The sequence below is a fragment of the Cervus canadensis genome, chromosome 13 (genome assembly GCF_019320065.1).
Source record: "Cervus canadensis isolate Bull #8, Minnesota chromosome 13, ASM1932006v1, whole genome shotgun sequence".
NCBI classification, from domain to species: domain Eukaryota; kingdom Metazoa; phylum Chordata; class Mammalia; order Artiodactyla; family Cervidae; genus Cervus; species Cervus canadensis.
This window is the reverse complement of record NC_057398.1, coordinates 74,134,761-74,146,930: the sequence shown is the minus strand read 5'-3', so window position 1 is coordinate 74,146,930 and position 12,170 is coordinate 74,134,761. Positions and strand designations below refer to the sequence as shown.

The 12,170-nt window shown below is 50.9% G+C and overlaps 1 protein-coding gene across 22 annotated transcripts in view; it reads left to right on the top strand.

The window, feature by feature from the left end:
• NFASC (neurofascin) overlaps positions 1-12,170 on the top strand; it is a 199,215-nt gene that overhangs the window by 17,816 nt on the left and 169,229 nt on the right. The window lies entirely within an intron of this gene.

Sequence of the window (12,170 nt, the reverse complement as noted above, 5' to 3'; positions counted from 1 at the left end):
AGACGATGAATACACAGACAGGTGGGGGCAATATGCGCTCTGGGGACTCATTTCTGACTCTGCGTTTGTCTTCCTGTCAACCCACTGGAGACAGCTATTTCCCCATTTCCCGGAGGGACACACTGAGACTCAGGGACCCAGAGCCCAACCAGGGAAATCTGGAGAACTCATCCTGTCCATTTCACCCATCCCACCTGGAGACTGATGCTACCTTGTAGCAGGGACCAGCAGGACTCAGTGGGTTGGATGCAATCCCCTTTGTTATTATTTTTTTTAAATAACTTGTGTTAAAATAAAACATATATACAGTAAAATATAGAAATCCACAGTTTATGCTTCTTAAAATGTAAGTTTTCTGGTTCTAAAGGTAATATTACAAAATTTGAAAAAAGTGAAGAAACCAAAAACCCCAATCACTTAGAAATCACAGCCAGTAAGATGTGATGTGTCTGTTTTCAGTGGATCTCCTGGTTTGAGAGTTACTGCCAGAAGTCGGCTGCTGGGAGCAGAGTGCACGGACAGGGTCGTGAAGGACCCTTTGCCTCTTCTCAGGATGTGTCTCTGCTGGTCCCAGCTGCAGCTTCTGCTCCTCACCTGATCATCCCTGCCCCAGCTGTTAATACATCAAGTAATTAGTAGTGACACCATGCAAGCCGTTATTTGCATTTTCCTGCATTGTTCAAAGTACAAAAGTCAGATTTGATGAGTTGGGAAGAGAGTCCTAGAGCACCTGAGGGCAGGTGTGCCTCAGGGAGACCAGTTGGCCTGGGTGAAGGCTGCTGCTTAGGTCTCCCTTTGGGGCTTGTGGACTAGGCTTAGCGGGCAGCAGCCCCTGAGTGGGAGGATGTGGCCCACTCTTGGGCATGTCAGCCGCAGCTACTTGCAGCTGCACCTCCCTACAGAGATCGACTTCCGCTGGGGCACTGAGTCGTTTTACGTGGAGTGTTCAGAAAGTACTTGGGGCTGCGACAACTCTGCCAGTGTTTGTGGATACCAGCGTCATCCAAATCACCATCTCATTATTCAGGCTGGGATAGAAACTGTCAGAGCTGCAAGGGACCGTAAACACAGGCTAGTCTGTGACTCTCAGAGCAGCCTGCGTCGCTGTACCCTGGATGGCCTCTTAGGACACTGGCTATGGGCCCCCACCCCCACAGTTTCTGAGTCAGGCCTTCTGGGGTGGGGCCCGAACATGTGCATCTCTAGCAAGCTTGCAGGAGATCCGCTGCTGCTGGTCCTGGGACTGAATTCGGAGAGTGGCTAATCCAGTTCTTTCATCTTCAAAAGTGTGGGCCTGCTATGGTCTGAAAGTGTGTGTGTCCCCACCCCTGCCAAATTACCTGTGTTGAAAACCTAATGCTCAAGGTGATTGTATTAGGAGGAGGGGCCTTTGGGAGGTGATTAGGTCAAGAGGGTGGCACCCTCATGAATGGGATTAGTGCCCTTATTTATAAAAGACCCCTGAGATCTTGCTCTTCCCTTCCAGTACGTGAGGATGCAGTGAGAAGGCAGGTGTCTGGTCCTGAGAGAGGCTGCTCACCAGAACCTGACCGAGCTGGTACCCTGACCTAGAACTCCCAGCCTCCAGAACTGTGGGAGGGAAGTATCTGGGGTTTGTCAGCCGGCCAGCCTGTGGTGTTTTTGTTGCAGCAGCAGAAGGGGCTAAGACCACACTATGGTCTGGGGGACCACACTATGTCCTGGTCTGTTTATGCGCCAGGAAGTGCTGGCAGCTGGGTCTTGAGAGGCTGCTTTCTTGATGAGATAGAAACTGTCCTGACTCCGGAAAGGGGGCAAGAATAGGCACCCCTCGACTCGGGGGGAGAGGTAGAAGCGGGAGTACACACCCTGACCTGCCGCAGCTTCGTTCCTTATCCAGGAAGCGTTTATTGAGTACTTCCTGTGGGCAGAGAGCTGTGCCCGGCTGTGATGACTGCAGACGGGGCGGGCTGCGTGCATGCGGCTGCTTCCCGCCCTCCTGTCTGCTCCCTGACGGGGCCTCGCCCTCAGACGGCTTTGCAGCCACACTGGCCCTGCCAGGCACACAGGGAGCACAGGACTCAGTCGGGTCCGGGTCCCGAGCCGCCTCTGCCCCGGCTCTCGGGTGACCTTGGCTAAACCCTTGCCTGGAGACCTCAGTTTCTTCGCTAAAAAACTCAGTGCAGCAATAGATGAGGTTATGGTTGAACAAGACCTTTTCCTACCTTGTGATTCTGAAACTCTGCGGACTCTCAAGTGGTTGAAGTGTCGTCTGACTTCATTTCTGCTTTTAATAAGATAATACCTCTATCCTACCTTTTCCTCCTTAATATGAGCCAGACTGGGGCTCTGCTAGTTTGTGAGGTGTGAGGATTTGGAGGAGATTAGTGCTATGTTGTGTTGTCTGCTGAACACTGCTGGCTGCAGGGTGCTTTTGCTCTCAGAGTTTTAATTTGCTTTTCTTCACAGTCTTCTATGGTTTCTTTTATCCATAATGAACCATGAGTGGAGACAGGAAACATATGGAATGTTACAGAGCTAATGGGGAACACAATAATAATTCTACAAATTTCCCTGAAGATGGTGGTTACCATATTGTATTCATTTGACCAGAATTTTTATATAGCACATCAAGATGTTTCTAGTACTCAGAAAAAGTGATAATTATACCTAAAGTGGATTTTCATTCCCTGGGAATAAACACTATTTACACCCATAACAGAGAAACGCATGTAAATTAGTCTGAACACTTTTCTCTTACAGAAACAAAATTTCAAACTTACAAAGCAGCCAAGAATAAGAAGTTCCAACTTCAGGATGTGAGAGCAGGTTTTGATTATTTTTATATCTTAACATTTGATTAAATTATTATAATTTGATCACCAAGCCTGACATGATACAATATGCCATCTACAAATGTGTCAACAGGGAATTCCCTGATGGTCCAGTGGTTAGCAGTCTGAGCTCTCACTGCCAAGGGTCCAGGTTCGCTCTCTTCTCAGGGAGCTAAGATCCTGTACATGACATGGCCAAAAAATAAGTTTAAAAAATGTGTTAACAAATCGTGCTTTTTTAAATCTAGTTAACCTGAACTAAGTTGGGCAGTATGTGCAACTTGTTAAGTTGGGAAGGTGGACAGTTGAATTTATTCCTACAATAACCATTATTAAGGATTCTGTTACAACTGCGGTTTATAAAATTTTTGATAGTAATCTGATCTAAGAAAAGGCAGAGGAACCAGAGATCGAATTGCCAGCATCTGCTGGATCATTGAAAAAGTAAGAGAGTTCCAGAAAAACATCTGTTTCTGCTTTATTGAATATGCCAAAGCCTTGACTGTGTGGATCACAATAAACTGTGAAAAATTCTGAAAGAGATGGGAATGCCAGACCACCTGACCTGCCTCTTGAGAAACCTGTATGCAACAGTTAGAACTGGACATGAAACAACAGACTGGTTCCAAATAGGAAAAGGAGTACGTCAAGGCTGTATATTGTCACCCTGCTTATTTAACTTATATGCAGAGTACATCATGAGAAACGCTGGGCTGGAAGAAGCATAAGCTGGAATCAAGATTGCCAGGAGAAATATCAATAGCCTCAGATATGCAGATGACACCACCCTTATGGCAGAAAGTGAAGAGGAACTAAAAAGCCTCTTGATGAAAGTGAAAGAGGAGAGTGAAAAAGTTGGCTTCAAGCTCAACATTCAGAAAACTAAGATCATGGCATCCAGTGCCATCACTTTATGGCAAATAGATGGGGAAAAAGTGGAAACAGTAGCTGACTTTATTTGGGGGAGGCTCCAAAATCACTGCAGATGGTGACTGCAGCCATGAAATTAAAAGATGCTTACTCCTTGGAAGGAAAGCTATGACCAACCTAGAAAGCATATTAAAAAGCAGAAACATCACTTTGCCACGAACGTCCATCTAGTCAAGGCTATGGTTTTTCCAGTGGTCATGTATGAATGTGAGAGTTGGACTATAAAGAAAGCTGAGCACAGAAGAATTGATGCTTCTGAACTGTGGTGTTGGAGAAGACTCTTGAGAGTCCCTTGGAAGGAGACCCACCAATCTATCCTAAAGGAAATCAGTCCTGAATATTCATTGGAAGAGCTGACTCATTTGAAAAGACCCTGATGCTGGGAAAGATTGAAGGCAGGAGGAGAATGGGACGACAGAGGACGAGATGGTTGGATGGCATCACCGACGCGATGTACATGTGTTTGAGTAAACTCAGGAGTTGGTGATGGACAGGGAGGCCTGGCGTGCTGCAGTCCATGGGGCCGCAAATAGTCGGACACGACTGAGCGACTAAACTGACTGGACTGACTGACTGAATCTTATCTACAACAGCATGCTTTTAAACTTAAAAGTATGCAAAAATAATCAAATTATATTAGCATTTCCTTGGCATGATTACACGCTAGAAAGATGCAAAACATTAACAAGAACAACCTCTAAGTTTCCTTCTGGTTGCACTAGGATTCTCGGATGGTGTGGGGTCTGAAAACCATGATGAAGAAGGTGACAGTTCTTCAAATGATGATCAGGGGTGGTGAACACAGTGTGCCCCCTTCCCCCTAGGTTGTTTTTGGAGATAGGATTGGACACGGTCTTTGAGAGTCCAGATGTCAGAACTACAACAAGCAACATTCTGTTCAACTTACTTAAGAACTTTGTAATTGGATCAGAGAATTGGGGGGAATCTTAGATATCATCTGACTCTTTAAGAGCTGCCCCCAAATAAGAAGTGGAGTGAGAAGCCTTGCAGGAAGTGAACTCTGTGTCTTAGGGAGTGTTTTAAGTAGAGGCCAGTGGCCCCCAGGCCTGGGATGATGGCCTGCTCTGCTGGGCTGCATGGCGGAAGCCTGCCAGTGAGGCTCAGAAATGAGCGTGGCCAAGCGGTCACTGCTCTCTCTGCTTCTCTCCCACCAGCTAAAAGCTGTCTTTGGCAAAGGTCAGCCCCCGGGATGGGTGAGTTTGGGACCTGGTCTTGGAACTCCTGCGAGCACTGCTATAGTGCTCTCTCCCCACAGTCTCCTGGGCTTGCCTCTCCTGGCTGAGCTGATTGGTGTGTCTTCAGTGGCATCAGGATTTTAGCTGCATGTTTGAAGAGGCACTAATGACGTGGTCTGGTGGCCATTAGGTGTGGCCTGGTGTAATGGCCCTTGGACTTGGGACGCATCTGAGTCCTCACGTAGCCTTCAGCATTCTCTGCTGGGTCAGTAGACATTGTCTCCATGCCACTTCCTCCCAGCCTGGCTTGCTGCTTTTCTGACCACATTAACAGATGGGAAGCAATGTCACAGAAAGCCCAAACCCTAGATAATCTACGGTCCACATTTGGTTTATGAATGACTGATTGCATGTCATTTTTGCACAGATTATCTTCCCTAATTTTTCTTTCATTGAGGTTGAAAATGAATGCTTTTATATATATACTTGGAACCCATATTAGAAGTGGGGTACCCACTGAATTCATTCAGGCTCAGAAGTAAGCTGTTTGCTGCAGATAATTGATTGCTTTTAGTTTCCCACAGTCACATTAGCTTATATTTTTATATGTTAATCCTCTTCCACTTTGGTCATTTCGTCTGTGTGTGTGTGTGTCCTCATACACCCCATTTAGACTTGACTGGCATCTCCGAGCCCCAGTCCAGAGCATCTTTCTGCATCTTTCTGTAGTCAAGACTCGGTAACTGGCTCCCCTATTTGGGGGAGTGCAGTTAAGATGAAGCCAGTTGAAGCGCAGGGGGTGTAACCCTGAGCGAGTCCTTTGTGTTCTGTTCCTGGCAGGAGGAGGCATTTGCTGTGTGTGTGTGTGTGTGTGTGTGTGTGTGTGTGTGTGTGTGTGTGTGTGTGTGTGTGTGTGTGTGTGTGCGCGCGCGCACGCGCTGAACACAGCTGCTCACACCATGCGTGCCTCCTGCTATAATGTCAAACCCAGCCAGCCCCTCCACATCTCACTGATGTGTTGAGAGACGTCTCTGATGTTCTTGACTTGCCCACTTGGAGAGTGAAAAGGACTCCCCATGGTGAAGGTGTGAATGAGTTTCTCAGTGGGGTTCTCAGGACACACCCTTTCTGCCTGCTTCTCTGCTGGATCTCTGCTGCCATAGGAAATGGGCGGGGTGGGGGGCGTGGGGGGAGACTGGAGACATGGACCACAGGTGAGCTGATTGGCTTCTTTCCTGCTCTTCTGGGTGGGGGGCACTCCAAGCAAGCCTGACAGTCTCTCACACCTAGACTTGACCATTAGCATGATCTTGCTGCTAGAGAGTTCGCTGACTGCCTTTAGGCTGCTGGCTTCTCACTCCACCCTCCAGCCTTTTGTCTGACCTGTTCGTAGCCTTTCAGCAGGAGCCCAGATCCTGCCACTTCTCTTTCTCTCGTTCATTCTGACCCTTGGGCAAGGACCATCCCACTGTGACTGGGGGTTGCGTGTAAGTGACCCCAACTGCTTCCACTTTTCAAGCTGGGCCCCTTCATTCTTCGGCAGACCCTCCTCCTGGGATGTGCCAGACCCTTCACCCCGAGGTGAGCGCCGTCTTGGGGGAAGGGGCCGGCTCAGCAGGGAGCTTGGCCTGGGATGTGGGGCTCCGTTGGATTGCCTCCCCCACCCTCCAGACTGGGAAATCCTCTAAGCTGACCTAATTACCTGCAGCAAGGAACAGTTTGAGGAGGGCGGGGACCCTTGGACTGGGGGTGTGCGCCACTCGGGATTAACCCTTTGGTTGCTGCCGCCCAAGGACAAGTATCTCCTTTTGGTTTCAATCCTTGTGGAGGTGAACCCTTTGGAGTCCTTCCAGCCTGGTCAGTCCTCCCCTGGTCATTCATTTGTCTCAGGGATGCAGGAACCACAGTCCCAGCTTAGCATAGATCTGCTTTGAAAGTGAAAGTGGAAAAGTGTTAGTCACTCAGTCATGTCTGATTCTTTCCAAGCCCATGGACTGCAGCCCACCAAGAGGTCCATGGGTATCTCTAGGCAGAATAGTGGAGTGAAGAAGCCATTCTCTTCTCCAGGGGATCTTCCCAACCCAGGGATCAAACCCAGGTCTCCTGCATTGAACGCAGATTCTTTACTGTCTGAGCCAGGTAAGGGGAGCCCTTACCTGGGCACATCTCTGCTCCTCTTTCTCAGCGGGGACCCTCAGGAGATGGTGTGTTTAGCCAGAAGCCCCAGTCTGTCCTCCTGCAGGGTCCCCTTCCACCCTGGTCCAGGCAGGGCCGTTCAGTCCCCTGGGGAGTCCATGGAGAGACACAGGTTTCTGATGGACCCTCTCCAGGCCTGGCTGTGCTGACACCTGCTTCTCCAGACCCGCCGCCTTCAGGGATGCTGGAACCTGGGGGTTCGCTCTGCAGGCCGCCCTCCGTGCTCAGCAGGCAGTTACGGAGCGTGTGCTTTATGAAGAGCGCTTTCTGTGCTCATGCTTCCCAGTGTGCAGGCTTCTGTACCTGTAAGGCTGCTGCATCTGACCTTCCTTACAGCACTTGGAGAACTCTGACCGGGAGCCTAGAAGAGGACCCCTGGGACGCAGGCTTAGTCAGTGAGGGAGGCATGGAGCCAGGATCAGCTTTCAGCCCGCCTGACTCCAGGAATGGGCTTCTGCAGCCACGGCAGAGGCTGTGTTAGGGCTTGGCAGATAGAACTCAGTGCCTTCCTCAAGTTTATAATCTTAATGTGGGAACAAGATTTACACATACAGAGAAAGACTCAGGAAGGCCATTCCATGCTCGAACATCAGTTCAGTTCAGTCGCTCAGTCGTGTCCAACTCTTTGCGACCTTATGAATCGTAGCACGCCAGGCCTCCCAGTCCATCACATAATTGAGTCTAATTGGCAACTGATAAACAGCAGTGGGATTAGGAGGGAGGAAGTTCATTGTTGACTGGGGTCGTTGAGGAAAGCTTTGTGGAAAAGTCAGGTTTTGAGCTCAACATGAAAAGATCAGTAATATTTTGATGCGTGGAGAAGAGGAGAGAGGATGATTAGTAAAGAGGCAAAGGCAGAGGGAGAGGGAGGCAACCTGTACCTGCAGGGCAGGGTGTGTAAGTGGAGCAGGGAGGCCGAGCAGTCCCTGATCATGTTTGTGTGTGTGCACGCACGAGTGTAAATGTCTGGGAAGCATCCACTAAGGTAGAGACCAGCCTAACTACCCATATACCTAGGGCTTAACTTAAAAAAGTAATTTATTGAGAGGCAATTTGCATGACGTAACTTTAACAGTTTTAAAGTGGACCATTCCGTGGCATTTAGTAGATTCACCATGTTGTGCCACCACCACCTCTTTCTACCTTCAGAACTTTCCCATCACCCCGGAAGAGCAGCCCATACCCGATGAGCAATTGCTCTCCATTTCCCCCTCCCCCGCCCCCTGGCAACCATTCATCCGCTTTCTGTCTGTGTGGATTTGCCTGTTCTGGACATTTCATATCAGAGGAACCATACATGTGTAGCCTTTGGGTCTGGCTTCTTTTACTTGGCTTTCAGTAATCTTCATTGTTGCGTGTATCGGGACTTCATCCCTTTTTATGGCTAAGTAATATTCCATCATATGTATATATCATAACCTATTTATCCATGCATCCGTTGATGGACTTTTGCATTGTTTCCACCTTTTGGCCATTGTGAATGGCCACTGTGGAGCTGTGTGCATGCATACTTGTTTGGGTACCTGTTTTCAATTCTGGAGGTGTCTGCCTAGGAGTGGAATTGTGGGGCCATGTAATTCTATGGTTAAGTTGTGGAGGAGCCACCAAACGGTTTTTCCCACCAGTCGCACCATTCTGCATTCCCACAGTGATGCCCTGGGGGTCCAGTGTCTCCCGTCTCCCACCTGGCGCTTTCCTTTGACGTGAAGATCACCCTGCACAGTTTTACACCCTGGACTCCATGGAGCGGGTGCTCCTTTCTCCCGGTAGGACCTTAAGCCTGCTCACCTCAGGCTGGAGGCCCCTCTGTGTCTGGCTCTTGTCGTTCCTCACTGCGCGCTGGTTCTGCCTGCAGGGCAGTCTTGTGTTCTTCAGGCTAGGGCACGGGGCCCCAGAAGTGGGGTGACTCTGCTGTGCTCAGCCCAAGCAGAGGAGCCCGGGATACGTGCAGCAGCCTGCCTTCCTGGCACTGAGTCTGCCAGCCAGCTTCCGGGCTGAGCGGTCCTGTCTCCCAGCCTCGGGCCCCGGGAAGCCCACTGTGTGGACACGTGGCTCCTCTGAGTTCTCTGCCTCTGCTGCTGAGATGATGTTTCCATCCTGGTTGGCACCCCAGAATGACAGCTGGCTTTGAGGGGGTCCTGTTCGGGTGGCACATTGCTGGGACTGCCACAACGAAGTTTCACAGACTGGGTGACTTGAGCAGCAGAAGCTTGCTTCCTCCCGGTTCTGAAGCCTGGAAGTCCAGGATTGAAGTAGCAGCAGGACTGGTTCCTTGCACGCCTCCCCCTTGGCTTGTAGACGGCCCTCTTCTCCCTGGGTCCTTGCTTGCGTTTCCCTCTGCATGTGCCTGCGTCCCACCTTCTCTTCTATGAGAACACCAGTCATACTGGGTTCGAGCCCGTGCTAATGACCTCATTTTACCATCATTATCTCTTCAGAAGGTCTGAATTCTGCCCCATTCTGAGGTTCTGGAGGTTTGGACTTCAGCATAAGAGTTTTGGGGGCCGTGGTTCAGCCTGTGACGGGTGGCGAGGGCAGCCAGGGTGAGAAGGAGGAGGGAGGCAGAGAGGGGAGGGGAGGGGCTTGGGGGCCTGTGATGTCTCCAGGTTCCTGTTTGGATCCTCTTTCAGCCAAATACAGATCAGGTGGAGGAGGGGAGATGAATGGCGGCAGCCAAGAGGGCACTGGGGGCTTCGGGCAGGCGGGAAAGCAGTCAATAATTTATTCCTGGGTACCACGCAGGAGGGCGTCGTCATGGCAACGGGCTGCCCGCAGTGGCTGGGATGACAGTTGCCTCTCTAGCTGCCTCTCCCCTCTCAGCTCCTCCCGCCCTCCCTCCTTCGCCTTCCCCGAGTTTTTTCTTGTGGGGCAGAGCCTGCCTGCCCTCAGCGTGGGGATGCTGTCCTCACAGGAGCTGTAGCAGCCCCTTCTCCACCCCCCTGTGGCTGCGGTTGGGGGGATGATCAGGGCCTGACTCCTTTCTCAGAGGTCATCCCACTGCCTTTTCAGCTGTCTGGCCCCTCGCCTTAGTGCAGGCGCCCTGCGTGCTGCTTTTTCTGCCGCCTGTTTCACGCTGCACCTTGCCGTCTCGCGGCAAGTGGAATGAATTAGCTCCTTGTCACGCTCACTGTGCTGGGAGCCGCCATCCATGGGGAGATCCCTTCAAGCCTGGCAGCTGGGCAGTGCCTTCCCCTGCCTTAGGCATCCTTGCGCTGCCGTCACCGGCGACAGAAGTTGGTCCTTCATTCCTTCCTCCCGACCTCGGGGGACAGGAAGACGCCAGAAGCACGCGGAGGTCTGTAGACCCCCTGTACTGTAAGTGCTCCAGTGCAATCTAGCAGGTGCCCAGTAAACCCTGGTGCTGAGTGTGCAAGGTGTGAGGGCGGCCTCTGGTAATCAGTGAGTCAGGAGCAGGCCTCGCGTGCCTGGGTCGCTCTCCTGTCTCTCCCAGAGCCTTGGTCTCAGGTCCAGCAGCTGCTCTGAGCCTCAGCCAGAGAGACGATTGAATTTTAAAGTTACTTTTCATATGCACTACAATTCACTGCTTCCCCAGTTCACTGGCTGTCACAACTAATAAGGGATCTGGGTTGGTAATAACCATTTAAGACTTAATGTTATTAGTCTTGTAATTGCTGCTAAGGGTCTTGTCTGTTCTCTGGATTTGTAAATCCTCACGCATGAAGATTAGGAAAACATACCCCTAAGCTGGAGGTTGCCTGGGGCTGGGTGGTTGGGGAGCAGCCTCAGCTGCCTGACTGGTGTGTGAGTTTCCTGCTCAAGCCTGTAGCTGGCCATGCAGAGAGGCGCCGAGAGGCGCCAAGAGTGTCTGTGAGCCCCCCGGGGAGCTGGGGGAAGAAGGGAGGGTGACTTGCAGAGCACTGTGGCCTGGGTTGCCCTCCTAAAAAGCAGCTGCTGGTGGAGGGGAGAATCTTATCTGCAGGGAAGGACAGCTCCTTCCCTGCCCCCGGCCCAGCCCCCAGGCTCCCAGCGCTGATGACCCAGAAGAGACAGCAGTGATGTCCTAGGCAGCTGGTCAGGATGCTGCAGGCAGAGATGAGAGTCGACAGGGAAGCGGCTGAATTAGAAACGCTCTCCTCTGGCTTTGTCTCGGGAAATGTCCCTGCTTCTCACCACAGGGGATCTTTTTTCATACATGGCTTGAGTTTCTCATCAAAACGCATTTGCTGCGGGCTGGCTGGTGTTGGTGATGGTCGCCGGTGGGGGCCGGCGTCCCCGCGCCCCTTCCCTTCTCGCACCTGTGAAGTCCTCAGCCCTGCTGCCTGTGCGCTGCGCCAGCCCTTGCCAGCACTGCTGCCGGCTGCAGACTGCTTTCTTGCCAGAGGTGAGCGTAGAAACCCTGCCCACTTACTTCTTTTGTCCTTTTCTCCTTTTCGTAGAATACCCACAACATAAAATTGAGCATTTTCAAATATGCAGTTCCGTGGCACTTCATTTATTCACACTGCTGGGCTCCATCACCACTGTCTAGTTGCAGACCCCTTCCATCACTCCCATTGCCCCTGGCAATCTCTTCTCCCCACATGCCTCTTGTGGACATTTCATTTAAGCTATGCGGCCTCTGTGATGGGTTTCTTTGACCTAGCGTGTTTTTAGGGTGCATTCAGGCTGTAGCAGGTCCTGTCTGTGGCTCTGCACTATCTCATCTGTGCAAACCACGTTTTGTTTATCCATTGATCTCCTGGTAGGCATTTTGGTTGTTCCTTGTGGACAATGCTGTCGTGAACATTTCTGTTCGTGTTTTTGTTTGAGCACTTGTTTTCAGTATTCTGGCACATATACCTAGGAGTGGAGTTTCTAGTGCACGTGGTAATTCAATGTTTAACTTAACGAGGACCCGCCAGACTTTGCCCGCATCTCTGCATGTCCCAGTCTCTTGTCTTCTTTAGAGAACAGGCAGCCTACTCCCTGTGCCCACTCTAGGCCATTGTCTTTGGCAGCCACTTCTGGAAAGTTTCTAGTTCCTAGCACCTGGCCAGACACAGTGACATGAGTGGACACAACAAAGGAATCTGTG